The following is a 17,643-nucleotide window of genomic DNA, read 5'->3' as shown; positions in this document are numbered from 1 at the left end:
AGCTAATTTTTTGTACTTTTTGTAGAGACAGGGTATCACCATGTTGTCCAGGCTGGTCTTGAACACCTGGACTCAGGTGATCTGCCCGCCTCAGCCTCCCAAAGTGCTGGGATTACAGGCATGAGCCACCACGCCGAGCTAGGATGTATTTTTTTTTTTTTTTTTTTTTGAGACGGAGTCTCGCTCTGTCACCCAAGCTGGAGTGCAGTGGCACGATCTTGGCTCACTGCAAGCTCCGCCTCCCGGGTTCACGCCATTCTCCTGCCTCAGCCTCCCGAGGATGTATTATTTTTAAGAGTAAGTGGAAAACTAGAAGCAACCTTAATGTCTACCAGTAAAGGATTAATTTAATTAACTAATTTAATTAAAATGAATTAAATTAGTTAATTAAATTCCATACCATGGAATACAATGCAGCTATTGAATCTGTATGTATTGTCATGGAGATGCCTCCATGCATGGTTGAGGAACAAAAAACGAAGCAGATTTCTCTGTTGGGGGCTCGTCTTATTCTGCCCAGGTCTCAAGACCAACATCCCCGAGCTTCCATTTAAGGGACAGTGCTCCTGCTCTCTTCACTACCTGCTCCCCAGATGAGCTCTTGCATTTCATGATAACACGAGTCATGTTAACGACTCGCCTATCTCTTCCTCCTGCCAGGCCCACCCCCTTCCCCAGTATTTCAGACTCATATCTCTTATCTTCTGGGTAGTGGTACCTGGAAGTCCAACACCCAGGCTGCCTATGACTTCCATCCCTTTCTTAATCTTGGGCCCTCTACCTGGAATGCCCTCTGCCACACACACCTTCCCAACTCCTACTCATCCTTTAAGACCCAGCTTAGATGCCTCTGTGTCCAAAGTCCTCTTTGGTGCCATCTCAGCTGGATTGGGTGTTTCTCCAACTGAACACATTCCAAACTGAACTCAGCGTCTTCTCCCCTAATCCTACTCCTCTTCCATTATTCCCTGACTCTATTCATAGCTCTGAGCATCATCCTGTTCTCAGCCACCTTTACCTCATAAATATTTCCCCAGCCTGCAACCCCTCATATCCTCTCCACAAGCATGGCTACCTCTCGGATCCTCAACATCTCTTGCCAAGTTTCCAATGCACCCCCTCCAATATGCTCCCATTCAGTGGTCAGGGATATCTGTGTAACGCATATGCCAATGTCACTCCCCTACTCAAAACCGATGTGCACACATGCACGTATACACGCGAATGAATGCAGGCTAAAAAAAAAAAAAAAAAAAGTGAGGCTGGGCACGGTGGCTCACGCCTGTAATCCCAGCACTTTGGGAGGCCGAGGCGGGCGGATCACGAGGTCAGGAGATCGAGACCATCCTGGCTAACACGGTGAAACCCCCTCTCTACTAAAAACACAAAAAAATTAGCCGGGCGTGGTGGCGGGCACCTGTAGTCCCAGCTACTCGGGAGGCTGAGGCAGGAGAATGGCGTGAACCCAGGAGGCGGAGGCTGCAGTGAGCCGAGATAGTGCCACTGCACTCCAGCCTGGGTGACAGAGCAAGACTCCATTAAAACAAACAAACAAACAAACAAACAAAAACCTCCCTTTTTAAAACAGTAACAGAAGGTCATTGTAAAAGCTTTGGAAATTATAAAATTTGGAAATTATAAAATTAAAAAATAAAATTTGGAAATTATAAAATTAAAAAATAAGCCAGAATCACCCAGAGCTTAGAGTGACTGTCTAACACTGTGGCATACCCTGTTCCTCTTGAGCAGTTAATTAGTCACTGCTCCTGCTCCCAGGGAGCTTGGAAATCCTTGTGGTGCATCCTTGGGCATTGAGAGTTTCCAGTGCTGCTCTGCTTGCTTTCGTGCCTTGTGCTGACAGGGAGGCAGGCTGGGCCATGCAATCCACCAGCCCTGGGTTCAGATCCCAGCACTGTCCCACACTGGCTTTCAGGGCACCTCCCTGAGCCTCAGTTTTGTCATCTGGGAGACAGGGATGATGATACACACCTGACAAGACAATTTTGCAGCTCCACCTGGTGTGCCTCCCCCTGAAGGGGTCAGAAATTCATGTTTCTGCTAAACTGGGTGCTGTAGAGAGCACTCACGACAGACATAATTATCCTGTAAGTTTTCAATCAGTCAATGTTGATTTATGGAGTCTCGCTCTGTCGCCCAGGCTGGAGTGCAGTGGCGCTATCTCTGCTCACTGTAAGCTCTGCCTCCCGGGTTCACACCATTCTCCTGCCTCAGCCTCCCGAGTAGCTGGGACTACAGGTGCCCGCCACCACGCCCGGCTAATTTTTTGTATTTTTAGTAGAGACGGGGTTTCACTGTGTTAGCCAGGATGGTCTCGATCTCCTGAACTTGTGATCCACTCACCTCGGCCTCCCAAAGTGCTGGGATTATAGGCGTGAGCCACCGCGCCCAGCCATCAATGTTGATTTCTTTGCAGTTTCCCTGCCCAGTCGTGGGCTGTTTGGCAAGGGCTATTCTGTGGCCAACCTCCTACTATTATTCATTTATTCAACAAATAACCATGAAGCACTTTTAGTGCAAGGGGCCCTACCAGGTGCTAGGGGAACACAGTTAATAAAGTCCTTTCCCTGGTGGAGCTTGTCATCCATGGGCAGGAAGACAAATAAACCAGCGTGAAATGCACACGACAAGTAAAAATAGAGATCAGAGTCACAAGGAAGCTGAAGCAGGAAGCGTGGCATGGAGTGATGGAAAGTACATTAGGGCCGGATGCGGTGGTTCACGCCTGTAATCCCAGCACTTTGGGAGGCTGAGGTGGGCAGATCACTTGAGGCCAGGAGTTCAAGACCAGCCTGGCCAACATGGTGAAACCCCATCTCTAATAAAAATATAAAAATTAGGCCGGGCCTAGTGGTGGGCACCTGTAATCCCAGCTACTCAGGAGGCTAAGGCAGGAGAATCACTTGAACCCAGGAGGTCAAGATTGCAGTGAGCCGAGATCACACCACTGCACTCCAGCCTGGACGACAGAGCGAGACTCTGTCTCAAAAAAAGAAAAAAAGAAAGAAAGCAGACTGGGAGTTTAGGGAAGGCCCTTAGGAGGAAGCTGACATTTAAGAGAGATAGGTAGCCAGCCATGGAAGATAGGAGGTGGGGTAAGAGGGCACCTACCTAGCAGGGGACAGGGCACAAGCAATGGCCCTGAGGTGGGAACAAGCTGATAATGTTCCAGGAAAACTCAGAAGGCCACCGTGGCTGCAACGCCCAAGCAAGGGCAAGCCACGTGGGAGGCAAAGTGCAAGGGGCAGGCGAGGCTGGTCTCAGAACCACTCACAGGCCATGCCAGGAGCCAGGGCTGTGTTTTGCGTGTGTCAGGAAACTGCAGGAGAGTTTTCAGCAGAAGAGTGACAGGAGCTTATTTATTTTGCAAGAAGATCCTTTTGGCTACTGCAGGGAGGACGTATGACAAGAGAGGATACTGGGAGATTGGTTAGGAGGCTACTGCAGTGGTTCAGGCCTGGATCAAGGCAGACAGTGAAGAAGATTCAGGAATATTCTGAAGGCTATTAAATGATCACTACTACAACCCCTGATGCAGACTCGACAGGATCAGTACGGCCGTTTCACAGAAAAGGAGACAGAAGCCAAGAATGACAAAATAATCATGCCTCCATCATACAGCCAGCATGAACAGGAGTTGGGAATGAAACTCAGGACTTTGGGCTCCCTGCCCTGCGTTCCTCAGCCTGTGGAGGGAGAGGGATGACACAGAGATGCTCCAGGGAACAAGAGCATAGCTGAACCAGGGCGACCTCTGAAAACCCCAGGAGGGCCAGAGCCCCCACCTTCCCTGCAGCCTTCACAGGAAGTGCTCAAGGAATGATCATCAGCTGACCCCAGCACTTCAGTAACACAAACCAATCAGAAGACACGGTTCTCGGTCTCAGGGAATCCAATACCCTGTTCCCCTCCCAAGTCACATTGTGGACTGGGTAGGAAGAGCAGTGGGTGGGTGATGCCTCAGTCTTTTTTTCTGAAAAACAGGGACACCTCTTACCTTACCTCAAAAGACTGTCATGACAATTAATGAGAGACTGTGGACACAGCAGGACACAAATGTTGGTGGTAGTTAGGATTTCCAGATTGATAAGAAAAGAGCTTCGAGGAAACTGGAAGTAACCTGAAGACTGTCTCCTGCATGGCAGCTAAGACCTCGGATGCCAGGTGGCTTCATCTGACTCCCTTCTCTACCTCAGCTGTGTGATCTCAGAAGTGTTAACTTAGTCTTTCTGAGCCTCAGGCTCCTCATCTACAAGATGGGGCTGCCAATGATTGCTCTGGTCTCAAAGAGCTGTTAAGTGGATTCAATAAGAGAAGGCATAGGAAATGTCAAGCACGATGTTGGTATACAGTGGTGTTAACCATATGGGGGCTGCTGTTATATGGGTGTCATGTGCTCCTATACGGGTGATCATATCCCCACGATCCCCACCAAGCTCGTGTCTCAGCCTCTGACGCTGAGGAGCTGTGATGCTGCAGAACTGAAGTTACCAGATGTTTCTTAAGGGAACAAGGGTTCTGAATGCAGGAATGTCCCTCCCTCTGGGCCTCCATAGCCCGGTGGGGAGACAGCACCAACACAACCAACACGGCACCAACACAACCAACACGCCTGCAAAGAAACAGTCTCCCTGTGGGGAATGAATTTGGTGAGAAGGAATCTGTAGCTGGTGCTGACAGAGGAAGGAAAATGAGCTTGTTTTCCAGGGGCCATGAAATGTGATGAAAGGAGCTGACTTCAGGCCCAGCACGGGCTCATGCCTATAATCCCAGCAGTAGGGAGGCCAAGGGGGGTGGATCACGAGGTCAGGAGTTCAAGACCAGTCTGACCAACATGGTGAAACACCGTCTCTACTAAAAATACAAAAAAAAATTAGCCAGGTGTGGTGGTGCGTGCCTGTAATCCCAGCTACTCAGGAGGCTGAGGCAGGAGAATTGCTTGAACCCGGGAGGCAGAGGTTGCAGTGAGCCAAGATCGCACCACTGCACTCCAGCCTGGATGACAGAATGAGACTCTGTCTCAAAAAAAAAAAAAAAAAAAAAAGAAAGGAGCTGACCTCTGTGGAGGCTCCTGGGGGCTGACGCACAGCCCTTCATCAGCCCAGGCTGAGCCTCCAGCTTGGGGCTGCAGCACCTCCACCCTCTGCTGTCTGAATAACCTCAGGTCTCCCCTGAGGCTCCTTCCCAGGCCCACACCAGGCCAGCTCCAGAGCCAGACATCCTGGGTTGGCTCTGCAGCTCTGCCCCTTCTGCACTTCACTGAACCTCTCTATGCCACAGTTTCTTCACCTGTAAAATGGGGATAATTACAGTGCCTCCCTCTAGGGCTGTTGAAAGAATTAAATAAAGGCTGGGTGCAGTGGCTCACGCCTGTAATCCCAGCACTTTGGGAGGCTGAGGCGGGTGGACCACTTGAGATCAGGAGTTCAAGACCAGCCTGGCCAACATGGCAAAACCCCGTCTCTACTAAAAATACGAAAATTAGGTGTGGTGGCGGACACCTGTAATCCCAGCTACTCGGGAGGCTGAGGCAGGAGGATCACTTGAACCCGGGAGGCGGAGGTTGCAGTGAGCCGAGATCGTGCCATCCCACTCCAGCCTGGGCGACAAGAATGGAACTCCGTCTCAAAAAAAAAAAAAAAAAAAAAATTAAATAAGCTAATTTAGGAAAAAGCACTTGCAACAGGGCCTAGATAATTGCTGGTTCAGTGATTACTAAATTAATAAAAATTTTTAAACACTTCTAGCTCCTTTCATCTGAGTTTCTTATCCTGATCCCCAAGCATGGGTTATCATTAAATATCATCAAATCTCAGGGCTCCTTTTCAGAAGGGGAAACTGAGGCCCAGAGAATCGAAAGGATCATGACGGCAGAGCCTGACTTGAACCCTATGTCATATATCTGCCCACTAGACTGTGGCTGTACCAGGTGACCTGTTCTTCTTTATACATCCCTGCCTTTGTCCATCTCAATGCCTCTGCTTGGAACACCCTTTCTCTGGCTTTTCAACCTATCTTTCAGATGTTCAAATGGCAATTCTAGGAAGATCTTCCACTCTTGGGCAAAATAAACCTTCCTCCTCTACACTGGGGCATAATTCAATTTGACAACACAATGGCTGAGTGTGTAATCCTGGCACCGCCTCTGGGGCTGGAGGCACAGAGGGTGAATCAGACCCAGTTCCTGTCCTTGGGAAGCTCAGATTAATGGTCCATATCTATCTCATCCCAAGCTCCAAGCTCCTCCAGGGTGCTGGGCCGGCACCCAGCAGGCACTAAGGAACCAAACTTGCTCAGATCCCCATGCTCAGGGACCGATCCTCCTTCTACTGCCATTCTGCTTTCTGCAGTTAGAAACCTACTGAGAGTGCTTTCACTGGGCCAGCCCCTCGGGGCCCTGGGACACAGAGCCAGTTTAGGAGAACTCCTTGGTCTTGGGGAGCCTGTTGACAATGCTACCCCAGTTTCATTTGCTAATTCAGACCATCCAGTCTCTGTTTTTGTTTTTTTGAGACGGAGTTTCACTCTGTTGCCCAGGCTGGAGTGCAGTGGCGTGATCTTGGCTCATTGCAACCTCCACCCACCAGGTTCAAGAGATTCTCCTGCCTCAGCCTCCTGAGTAGCTAGGATTACAGGCACCCACCAGCATGCCCAGCTAATTTTTTTTTTTTTTTTTTTGAGACGGAGTCTTGCTCTGTCGCCCAGGCTGGAGTGCAGTGGAGCGCTCGGCTCACTGCAAGCTCCGCCTCCCGGGTTCAAGCAATTCTCCTGCCTCAGCCTCTCAAGTAGCTGCGATTACAGGTATGCACCGCCACATCCAGCTAAGTCTTGTACTTTTAGTAGAGGCAGGGTTTCACCATGTTGGCCAGGATGGTCTCAATCTCTTGACCTCGTGATCTGCCCGCCCCGGCGTCCCAAAGTGCTGGGATTACAGGCGTGAGCCACCACAGCCGGCCAATTTTTGTGTTTTTAGTGGAGACTGGGTTTCACCATGTTGCCAGGTCTGGTCTCGAACTCGTGACCTCAAGTGATCAGCTCGCCTTGGCTTCCCAAAGTGCTGGGATTACAGGACAGTCCCTGTTCTTGCTTACGTATCTGAGAGGAAGGTGGTGCAGAGGGCAGGGGCACACTCAAGAGTCAAGAAGGCCTGGATTCAAATCCTGCAGATTGACATTGGGCTGGGCACACAAATCCCGTGTTCCTCAATTTCTTCATCTGTGAAATGGAGATTATAATGCCCACCCCTCACGGAGCTACTATAACAATTCGAGAGAATGTAAGTCAGCTTCTCAGCACAGAAGCAATTGTAGCTAACCCAGAAATTCCCTTCTTCTCCACCCTGGCAAGCCTCCCCATTCTTTCAAGTTCAAATTCTACTCCCTAGAAGAAGCCTTCTCTAACTTTTCTAGGTAGCCTTGAGCTGTCTTCTCTCCACTCCCACTGCACTGACCCCAGAATTCTTGTGTTCTCATTGGTTCACTAGAGTCAACTTTCTCTTTCCAGCCAGATAATAAATGACAAAGTCAATTGCAAACCTGCCCCACAGCATCTCACAAAAGGCACTTGAAAAGTAACTTGCAGACAGGCATGAGGTGGCTCACGCCTGTAATCCCAGCACTTTGGGAGGCCGAGGTGGGTAGATATGTTGAGCCCAGGAGTTCACTTGAATTCAGATATGTTGAGCCCAGGAATCACTTGAACCCGGGAGGCAGAGGTTGCAGTGACCTAAGATCATGCTACTGCACTCCAGCCTGGGTAACAGAGTGAGACTCTGTCAAAAAGAAAGAAAGAAAGAAAGAAAGAAACTTCCAGCAGCCAGGTTTGGTGGCTCATGCCTGTAACCCTATCCCTTTGGGAGGCCAAGGCAGGAGGATTGCCTGAGCCTGGCAGACTGAGCTACAATTGTGCTACTGTACTCCAGCCTGGGTGACAGAGTGAGACCTTGTCTCAAAAAATAAAAAGAAGGCTGGGCATCGTGGCTCACGCCTGTAATCCCAGCACTTTGGGAGGCCGAAGTGGCTGGATCACGAGGTCAGGAGATCAAGACCATCCTGGCTAACACGGTGAAACCCCGTCTCTACTAAAAATACAAAAAATTAGCTGGGCGTAGTGGCGGGAGCCTGTAGTCCCAGCTACTCAGGAGGCTGAGGCAGGAGAATGGCGTGAACCCAGGAGGCGGAGCTTGCAGTGAGCCAAGATCGCGCCACTGCACTCCAGCCTGGGCGACAGAGCGAGACTCCGTCTCAAAAAAGTAAAATAAAATAAAATAAAATAAATGAAAAGTAACTTGCTAAGGTGGCCCAGGACTCTGGGAAAGGGTGACGATTTGGAGCCAGAAAACTGGGTGGGAATCCTGCCTCTGCTGTCTGACTTTCCAGCAAGACACACAATTCGGCCTAAGGTTTCTTATCTAGAAAATGTCTACCTGACACAGTTGCTATGGAGGACAGATGAGCCAACACATGTGAAAGCCCTTTTGTTATAAACTAAAAAGTGATATTTGAGGGATTATTATTTTCAGATTGAGGGATTATTTTCAGATTCTCTATCCATGTCTCAACCGACATCTCAGCTTTCCTACTAAGACTCGAGAGATCAGCACATCCCACCAAGCTTCTTAGCCCCACAATAATCTACCAAACCCCCCATTCCTGTCTAACCTATACAAAAGCCAGCAGCTAAGAACACACAGCATCTACAGAACAGAAACTTTATCCCAGCTCAGGGACAACAAAGTCTCTCTCCCATCCTCAGATCTCATCCCTCCTGGACAGGTTCTTTCTTCCCACCTTAAGTCTCCCCACTTCTCAAACATGCTCCATCCAACTGTTGACCAGGTGTCATTTCCACCTTGCAGTCCAACTTCTGTGGGAGGTGGACACGGGGAAAGAAGACCACCACGGAGGGGATGGCTATATGTGTGTAGGGGAAGTATTGGTAGTAGAACTAAAGATTCTGCCAGCGTTTTGTGTCCAACACAGTTGCTACATGTACTATAATTATCTCATTTGTGTGAAAATTCAAGGATCTGCATTCTGCTATTTTCATCAGGCTGAACTGCAGATGCTGAGGAATATGGCAAGAAGTTGGGGTTCAAAGTCTGATGCCAAAGCTAGCAACTCGAGAAATAAAACCGCTGATCACCAGCTCCCCACTCAGGCCCAGCCCCCTTTTAGAGCCCCCAGACTCCCCACGCAGGGCCCTAGCCCCCTAGTTTTCCCCGTCAATGACCTGTTGGCAATACAGCCATCAGGTTCTATCAGAGTGAGCTGTTTTTATATGATTATTTTCCCCCCTGGGAAGACGGCTTTGTCTGTGAAAGTCCCCCCAACCAGGCGCCTTATAAACACCCAAAACAGACAGAGTTGAGGAGAAAGGAGGGGAAAGGAGGAGGGAGCAAGCCCGGAGGGGGGCCCTGAGGCTCGCTGAGGGCAGGATGGGGGTATGAGGCCGGGGTCGGCGGCTCCCAGGCCCCGAGCCCCGTCAGGGCGCCCCACTCCCCAGGCGCCAGAGCCGGGGTCCGCAGCCCCCTAGCACTCCCTGGACGGCCGCGGGCCTCCCACAGGCCTCGAAGTCCAGAGACTGATCCTGCGACCGGAAACGCCCCCCTGCCCAGGAGGCCCAGACCGCGCCCCCCTTTCCTGCCGCCCCCTTCCCGCGGGCCCGGCTGCAGGCCCCGGATCCCCGGGCTCGCGTGGCCGCCGCAGCCGAAAGGGGCGGCCCGTCGGGCGGCCCCGCTCCCCGGCCCTCGCCGCGGCCCCTCCAACTCCGGGTGCTGCGGGGCCAAGGAGAACATAAAAGGAAGGGGGGCCCTGCCAGCGACGCCCCTGCCAGCCCCCGAGACCCCCTGCGCGGGGTCGGCAAAGCATCTGGACACCCCAGAAGCTCCGGACGCCGAAGAGAGAGGCCCCACGAAAATTTCAAGACACCTCCTGGGGGCTGCAGGGGCGGCCAAGTCTCCCTAGCGCCAGGTGCCCCCGGCCGCACGGTAACTTTTAAACTTTGGGGCAGGGCACGGGGACCGGGATCCCCAAAAAGGAGCAAATGGGGTTTTAGAGACGATTTATTTTTTGCAAAATCCCACTTTCCAGGTGGCCCGGCGCGCGGCCCCGGCCTGGAAAGGGGTCTCCTCGCCTCTTCCCCAGCCCTGCCCGGCCCGGGCGTCCCCGAACCCTCGCGCGCGGGCGGCTCCGGACGCAGTGGCCCCGGCCTCTGCCCCGCGGGGCTCGGGCCGCGCCAAGCACTCACCTCCGCCGGGCTGCGCTCCCCGCGGGCCTGCGCCGAGCCCGATAAATGGTATGCTATGACTAGAGGTATGATTACGTTATTATTATTAGTAATAATAAGAGTAAATGCTATTTAATTACGGGCGGCCGCATCCTGCTCCCGGCGCCGCCGCCCCGGCAGCTCCGTCCATGTGGCTCTGGAGCGCTTTACTTTCATTTCCAGCCCCTCGGCTGGCCGCTCGCGGCAGCACCCGCTGGAGGCACCGTCTCCCTGCAGCTCTTCCTCCTCGGGTCCTAGAGAGCTCGGCTCCCGTCGCCTCGCCGCGCCCGGGGTGGGCGGCGCGGGCTGCGCACCTGGGGAGAAGGGCGGGGGGGGCGAGTCGGGGAAGCCCCATTCCCCGTCGAAAGCTCATGCCTGGAATTCACCTTTATTTTCTTTAAAAGTGTCCTGCCTTTTAGGGGGGTTTCTTTTGGCAGTTCTGCATTTCTGGGCTGATGCTGCTCAAACCCAGCGCCTCCGCCCTTCCCCATCTGTGTCAAAAGTCCCCCCGCCCCCCTTCTCCGGCTTCCAGGTGCTTTCGTGGAAGGCTGCCCAAAACCCTGTTTGCGTTGTGCCCTTCTCATAGATGGGAACCGGAGACACATAGAAGAATCAGGACCTCACTTGGCTGGAGTTTTATGTATAGGATGTTAAAAAAATATTGAATGACACTTGTTAAAGACTACAAGGCCGACTTTATTGGCATCATGATGGGTGTAGGGACCACTGCAGTGGGTTTTGCGGTCGGGGAGAGTATTTGGGCTCAATTCAGAAATCAACATGGGCAACTGGGAATTTATAAGGGAGGAGAAAGGATCCACTGATTGAGCGCCAGTGCATAGGAAACTGCATCAGAGATAAGAGAGGATTCTAGCTTAAACCCATCTAACAAGATTCTTGCTGAAGGCAGGGCAAGGTGATCAGACATCACCTAGGGAATGGTGGAAAATGAGGAACCTGATTAGATATTGACAATCAGGGCTGGGTGCAGTGGCTCACGCCTGTAATCTCAGCACTTTGGGAGGCCAAGACGGGTGTTCAAGACCAGACTAGCCAACGTGGTGAAACCCCATCTCTACAAAAATACAAAAATTAGCCAGGCGTGGTGGTGGGTGCCTGTAATCCCAGCTACTCAGGAAGCTGAGGCAGGAGAATCACTTGAACCCCGGAGGTGGAGGTTGCAGTGAGCCAAGATCATGCCATTGCACTCCAGCCTGGGCGACAGGGTGAGACTCCGTCTCAAAAAAGAAAAAAAAAAAAGATAGACAATCAGGTATGGAGAATGGGGGAGTCTCGCTAAACCAACTTAGCAGGATTCTTGCCAAAATTGGACAATGCAGCCCAGGGGGCAGTGGCTCACACCTGTAATCCCAGCACTTTGGGAGGTTTAGGCAGGAGGTTCACTTGAGCCCAGGAGTTCAAGACCAGCCTGGGCAACATAGTGAGACCCTGTCTCTACAAAAAATTAAAGAATTAGCTGGCGTGGTGGCATGCGCCTGTAGTCCCAGCTATTCTGGAGGCTGCGGCAGGAGGATCACTTGAGGCTAGGAGTTTGAGGCTGCAGTGAGTGATGATCATGCCACCTGCACTCCAGCCTGGGTAACAGAGCAAGGCCCTGTCCCTAAAAACCAAACAAAACAGGCCGGGCACGGTGGCTCACACCTGTAATCCCAGTACTTTGGGAGGCTGAAGTGGGCGGATCACGAGGTCAGGAGATCGAGACCATCCTGGCTAACACGGTGAAACACCGTCTCTGCTAAAAATACAAAAAATTAGCCAGGCGTGGTGCTGGGCACCTGTACTCCCAGATACTCGGGAGGCTGAGGCAGGAGAATGGCGTGAACCCAGGAGGTGGAGCTTGCAGTGAGCTGAGATCGCGCCACTGCACTCCAGCCTGGGTGACAGAGCGAGACTCCGTCTCAAAAAAAAAAAAAAGAAACAAAACAAAACTGGACAATGTAAAGATGAACACCGAAGTCCAAAAGTCAAGGCCTAGTTAAAAAGTTCAGGGGAGCCTAAATAGAGTTTAGTCGAGGAGAGAATCTTTGCCAGGGATCATTCTAGAAAGGATTTGAGGCTGCTTAGAAGACCTACTAGGTAAGGGGAGATTAACCAGACAGACCAGCTATGCATATCCATGATACTGCCTCAGGACTGGTGAAGAGGCTGCATTTGAATCCACAGCTCATGATCCAAAGAGTGTTCATTTAGCACTACCTGCCCCATTAATTCCTGGAGGACTCTCTCAAGAGTTCTCTCAGATTTCCGTCTTAATCCTCTTCATTTTACACACATGCACACATACACACATGTGTATATATTTTTAATTTATTTCAGATCAGCTGTGAGCCTGGCAGACTTTATCTTTACAAATGTTATCTCTTCCACAAACATTTGTGCCAGACACAATCTTAGGAACCGGGGATGTAACAGTGAACCAAATTTTAAATATTTAAATGCATTGTGGTAAGTTCTAGGAAAGACAAGAACCTGGAGCTGTGATTACCTTTTTTTTTTTTTTTTTTTTTGAGACAGGATCTGACTCTCTTGAGCAGGCTGGAGGATAGTAGCGTGATCATGGCTCACTGCAGCCTCCAGCTCCTGGGCTCAAATGATCCTCCTGCCTCAGCCTCCCAAGTAGCTGAGACCACACGTACACATCCCTACACCTGGCTAATTTTAAAAATTTTTTGTAGAGATGGGGTCTCGTGTTGTCCAGGCTGGTCTCTAACTCCTGGACTCAAGTGATCCTCCTGCCTCGGCCTCCCAAAGTGCTGGGATTATAGGTGTGAGCCACTGCACACACCTATTTACCTGCATTTACCTATTTAATTCTCACAGTAATCCTGGAAGATTGGTTTCATCATGCCCATTTTACAGATGAGAAACTGAAGCTCAGAATGAAGTGACTTGCCCAAGGTAGCAGTTCTGTCTCCAGAGTCTGTGTGCTTTACATGGCCTCCCACGCTTTCCTCTGTCTCTGCTTTAAGGGAGACTTTAAAGGGGAACAAAATGCATCTGAACCTGCAGAAGCTCTCAGACTCTTCCTTCTCTGGGTGCTTTCTCCCTCCTCACTACTCTGAGATCAACAAACAAAAAGACAACTTCAGCTGTGCGTGGTGGCTGACAGCTGTAATCCCAGCACTTCAGGAGGCTGAGGTAGGAGGATTCCTTGAGTTCAGGAATTCTAGACCAGCCGTGGCAACACAGTGAGATTCCATCTTTTTTTTTTTTTTTTTTTTTTTTTGAGCAAGGTCTCACTTTGTCACCCAGGCTGGAGTACAGTGGCACAATCCTGGATCACTGCAACCTCTGCCTCCTGGGTTCAAGCGATTCTCATGCCACAGCCTCCTGAGTAGCTGGGGTTACAGGAATGTGCCACCCTGCCCAGCTAATCTTTTTGTATTTTTTAAAATGGAGATGGAGTTTTGCAATGTCAGCCAGGCTGGTCTCGAACTCCTGGCCTCAAATGATCCACCCATCTTGGCCTCCCAAAGTGCTGGGATTACAGGCATGAGCCACCACGCCCGGCCTGTGAGGTCCTATCTCTACAAAAAAATCAAAAAATTAATGAGGTGTGGTGACGTGTGTGTGGTTCCAGCTACTTAGGAGGCTGAGGTGGGAGGCTCGCTTGAGCCCAGGAGACTGAGGCTGCAGTGAGCCATGATTGGGCCACTGCACTCTAGCCTAGGTGACAGAGCAAGACCCTGCCAAAAAAAAAAGAAAAAAAAAAAAAAGAAAGTCTCTGGCATGAAGAAGGTAGATGCTTTTGTCCAGATCTGAAAACAGAGTTCAGTGGCCATCAGACATCTCTGCTGTTTAATGGGAAATCAACCCTTAAGACACCTGCGATAGACGCAAGATCATGGGATAGACACAAGGTCATGGGCTAGAGGCAGTGAGAGGCTGCGCCTGGCGATTTAGGGAGGCTGGATGGTGTGGTTCTTATGTCACGAAGACATTAGGAAGACCAAGGTCCCCAGCCCTGCCAATCGCTGGCTATGTGACCCTGGCAATCTAGCAGCATCAATTTCTTCGTTTGTAAGATAAAGATAAGGAAACTGAATCCACATAAAGTTTGATTTAAGGATTTTAATGAAATATGGGCGTGGTGGCTCATACCTATAATCCCAGCACTTTGGGAGGCCAAGGCGCGAGGCTTGCTTGAGTCAGGAGTTAGAGACCAGCCTGGCCAAATGGTGAAACCCTGTCTCTACTAAAAATACAAAAATTATCCAGGCATGGTGATGTGCGCCTGTAGTCTCAGCTACTCAGGAAGCTGAGGCAGGAGAATGCCTTGAACCCTGGAAGAGGAGGTTGCAGTGAGCCGAGATTGCACCACTGCACTTCAGCCTAGGCGACAAAGAAAGACTCTGTCTAAAAAAAAAAAAAGGCGGCGGGGGGGTGGATTATAATGAATAATGCCTGTAAACCATGTAGTGAAGGCTGAATAAATATAAATGTCAGGCCGGGCATGGTGGCTCACACCTGTAATCCCAGCACTTTGGGAGGCTGAGGCGGGCAAATCACCTGAGGTCAGGAGTTCGAGACCATCCTGGCCAACGTGGTGAAACCCCATCTCTACTAAAAATACAAAAATTAGCTGGGTGTGGTGGTGGGCATCTGTAATCCCAGCTACTCAGGAGGCTGAGGCAGGAGAATCGCTTGAACCCATGAGGTGGAGGTTGCAGTGAGCCAAGACTGCACCATTGTACTCTAGCCTGGGCAACAAGAGCAAAACTGTCTCCAAAAATATATGTGTGTGTGTGTGTGTTTGTGTGTGAGTTCCCAATACCCCCTAGGCAATTTACAATGAAACACCCTTGACAACTTATCACATTTACCACCATGGTTATTATCACTCTCATTTCATCAATGAGGATGCTGAGGCCAGTTGGATTGCTGCATTTTGCCTCAAGTGAACTAGATGGCAAATGGTCGGTGATTCCACCACCCCAGGTTGCTGGTGAAATAATGAACACATATTCTTGAAGAGGACTGTCCATCATTCAAGGGGAATTCAGAAGGACACCAGCCTCTTATCTCTTCAAGTTGGTACCAACTTGTTCAATTGTTTGGGCTGCCTAAGATGGTAAAGGGGTCTTTATTACAAGACCCCAACCAGAGGTGAGGATGCTTTGGAGAAAAGGGCCAGGAGGAGGCTGGGCGCGGTAGCTCACGCCTATAATCCCAGCACTTTGGGAGGTTGAGGCGGGCGGATCATGAGGTCAGGAGATCGAGACCATCATGGCTAACACGGTGAAACCCCATCTCTACTAAAAATACAAAAAATAAGCCGGGTGTGGTGTCGGGAGCCTGTAGTCCCAGCTACATAGGAGGCTGAGACAGGAGAATGGCGTGAACCCGGGAGGCGTAGCTTGCAGTGAGCCGTGATCACGCCACTGCACTCCAGCCTGGGCGACAGAGTGAGACTCTGTCTCAAAAAAAGAAAAAAAAAGAAAAGGGCCAGGAGGCTGGCATCGGTAGGTTTTCTGGGATGCCCCATGTTGTCAGTCCCATGTTGTCACAGTGTGCTCTATGTCCCCACGTTAAAGCTGAAATAGCAGTAACAGCCACCGCTTCTTTACTATGAGCCAAACACTTTGCATATGTTGATTCTTTTACCCTCTCAAAAACCCTGTAGCTCGACACGGTGGCTTACATCTGAAATCCTAGCACTTTGGGACGCCAAGGTAGGTGGATCACCTAAGGTTAGGAGTTCGAGACCAGCACGGCTAACATAGTGAAACCCTGTCTCTACAAAAAAATACAAAAATTAGGCCAGGCGTGGTGGCTCACGCCTGTAATCCTAGCACTCTGGGAGGCCGAGGCGGGTGGACCACAAGGTCAGGAGATTGAGACCATCCCGGCTAACACGGTGAAACCCCATCTCCACTAAAAATACAAAAAATTAGCCAGGCGTGGTGGTGGGTGCCTGTAGTCCCAGCTACTCGGGAGGCTGAGGCAGGAGAGTGGCTTGAACCTGGGAAGTAAAGGTTGCAGTGAGCCGAGATCGCGCCACTGCATTCCAGCCTGGGCGACAGAGCGAGACTCCATCTCAAAAAAAAAAAAAAATTCATATGTTGAATCTCTAATCCCTGATTTGATGATATTAGGAGGTGGGGCCTTTGGGAGATAATTAGGTCATGAAAATGAAGCCCTGATGAATGGAATTAGTGCTCTTGTAAGAGACATTGGGGAGATTATCTCTCTCTCTGCCAGGTGAGGATACAGCAAGAAAGCAGCCATCTATAAACCAGGAAGGCGGCCCTCACCAACAACCTGACCATGCTGGGACCCTGGTCGTGGACTTCCAGCCCCCAGATCAGTGAGAAATAAATTTCTACTGCTTAAGCCGTCCAGTCTATGGTATCTGTCATAGCAGCCTGAGGTGACTAAGATGGGGGTAATATGAGTACTGTACTCGATGGGGTACACCCAAAATCCCAACACTAGGAGGCCGAGGTGGGCAGATCGCTTGAGCCCAGGAATTTGAGACCAGCCTGGGCAACATGACAAAACCCTAACTCTGCAAAAAATACAAAAAATTGGCCAGGCGTGGTGGCTAATGCCCGTAATCCCAGCACTTTGGGAGGCCGAGGCCGGGCGTGGTGGCTCACCCCTGTAATCCCAGAATTTTGGGAGGCCAAGGTGGGCGGATCACCTGAGGTCAGGAGCTTGAGACCAGCCTGACCAACATGTTGAAACCCCATCTCTATGAAAAATACAAAAATTAGCCAGGTGTGGTGGCACGCACCTGTAATCCCAGCTCCTCAGGAGGCTAAGGCAGGAGAATCGCTTGAACCTGGGAGGTGGAGGTTGCAGTGAACCGAGATCGCGCCATTGCACTCCAGCCTGGGCAACAGAGCGAGACTCAGTCTCAAAACAACAACAACAACAACAACAAAAAATTAGCCAGGTGTGGCCAGGTGCGGTGGCTCACGCCTGTAATCCCAGCACTTTGGGAGGCCAAGGCGGGTGGATCACGAGGTCAGGAGTTCAAGACCAGCCTAGCCAATATGGTGAAACCCTGTCTCTACTAAAAATACAAAAATTAGCTGGGCGTGGCCAGGCATGGTGGCTCATGCCTGTAATCCCAGCACTTTGGGAGGCAGAGGCGGGTGGATCACCTGAGGTAGGGAGTTCGAGACCAGCCTGGCCAACATGGGGAAACCCCATCTCTACTAAAAATACAAATATCAGCCGGGCATGGTTGCGGGCACCTGTGATCCCAGCTACTTGAGGCTGAGTAACAAGAAACGCTTGAATCCGGGAGGCGGACGTTGTAGTGAGCCGAGATCGTTCCACTGCACTCCTGCCTGGGTGACAAGAGCGAGACTCCATCTCAAAAAAAGAAAA

At 50.8% G+C, this 17,643-nt stretch overlaps 2 protein-coding genes across 3 annotated transcripts in view; one reads left to right on the top strand and one right to left on the bottom strand.

Annotated features, from left to right (window-relative positions):
* ZC3H7B (zinc finger CCCH-type containing 7B) overlaps positions 1-10,541 on the bottom strand; it is a 59,838-nt gene extending 49,297 nt beyond the window's left edge. Inside the window, exon 1 of one of the 2 annotated variants that reach the window (XM_063705008.1) lies at positions 10,267-10,541. The gene's annotated coding sequence lies outside the window, so the exon portion shown is untranslated. The remainder of the gene's footprint in view (positions 1-10,266) is intronic. The other variant, XM_031005513.3, reaches the window with a different exon arrangement.
* The window catches only part of RANGAP1 (Ran GTPase activating protein 1), a 57,027-nt gene continuing 49,371 nt past the window's right edge, over positions 9,988-17,643 (top strand). Inside the window, exon 1 of the mRNA XM_055374740.1 lies at positions 9,988-10,006. The gene's annotated coding sequence lies outside the window, so the exon portion shown is untranslated. The remainder of the gene's footprint in view (positions 10,007-17,643) is intronic.

Source organism: Gorilla gorilla, chromosome 23 (genome assembly GCF_029281585.2).
Source record: "Gorilla gorilla gorilla isolate KB3781 chromosome 23, NHGRI_mGorGor1-v2.1_pri, whole genome shotgun sequence".
In the NCBI taxonomy this organism is placed as follows: Eukaryota; Metazoa; Chordata; class Mammalia; order Primates; family Hominidae; genus Gorilla; species Gorilla gorilla.
This window is presented reverse-complemented; position numbering and strand designations above follow the sequence as displayed.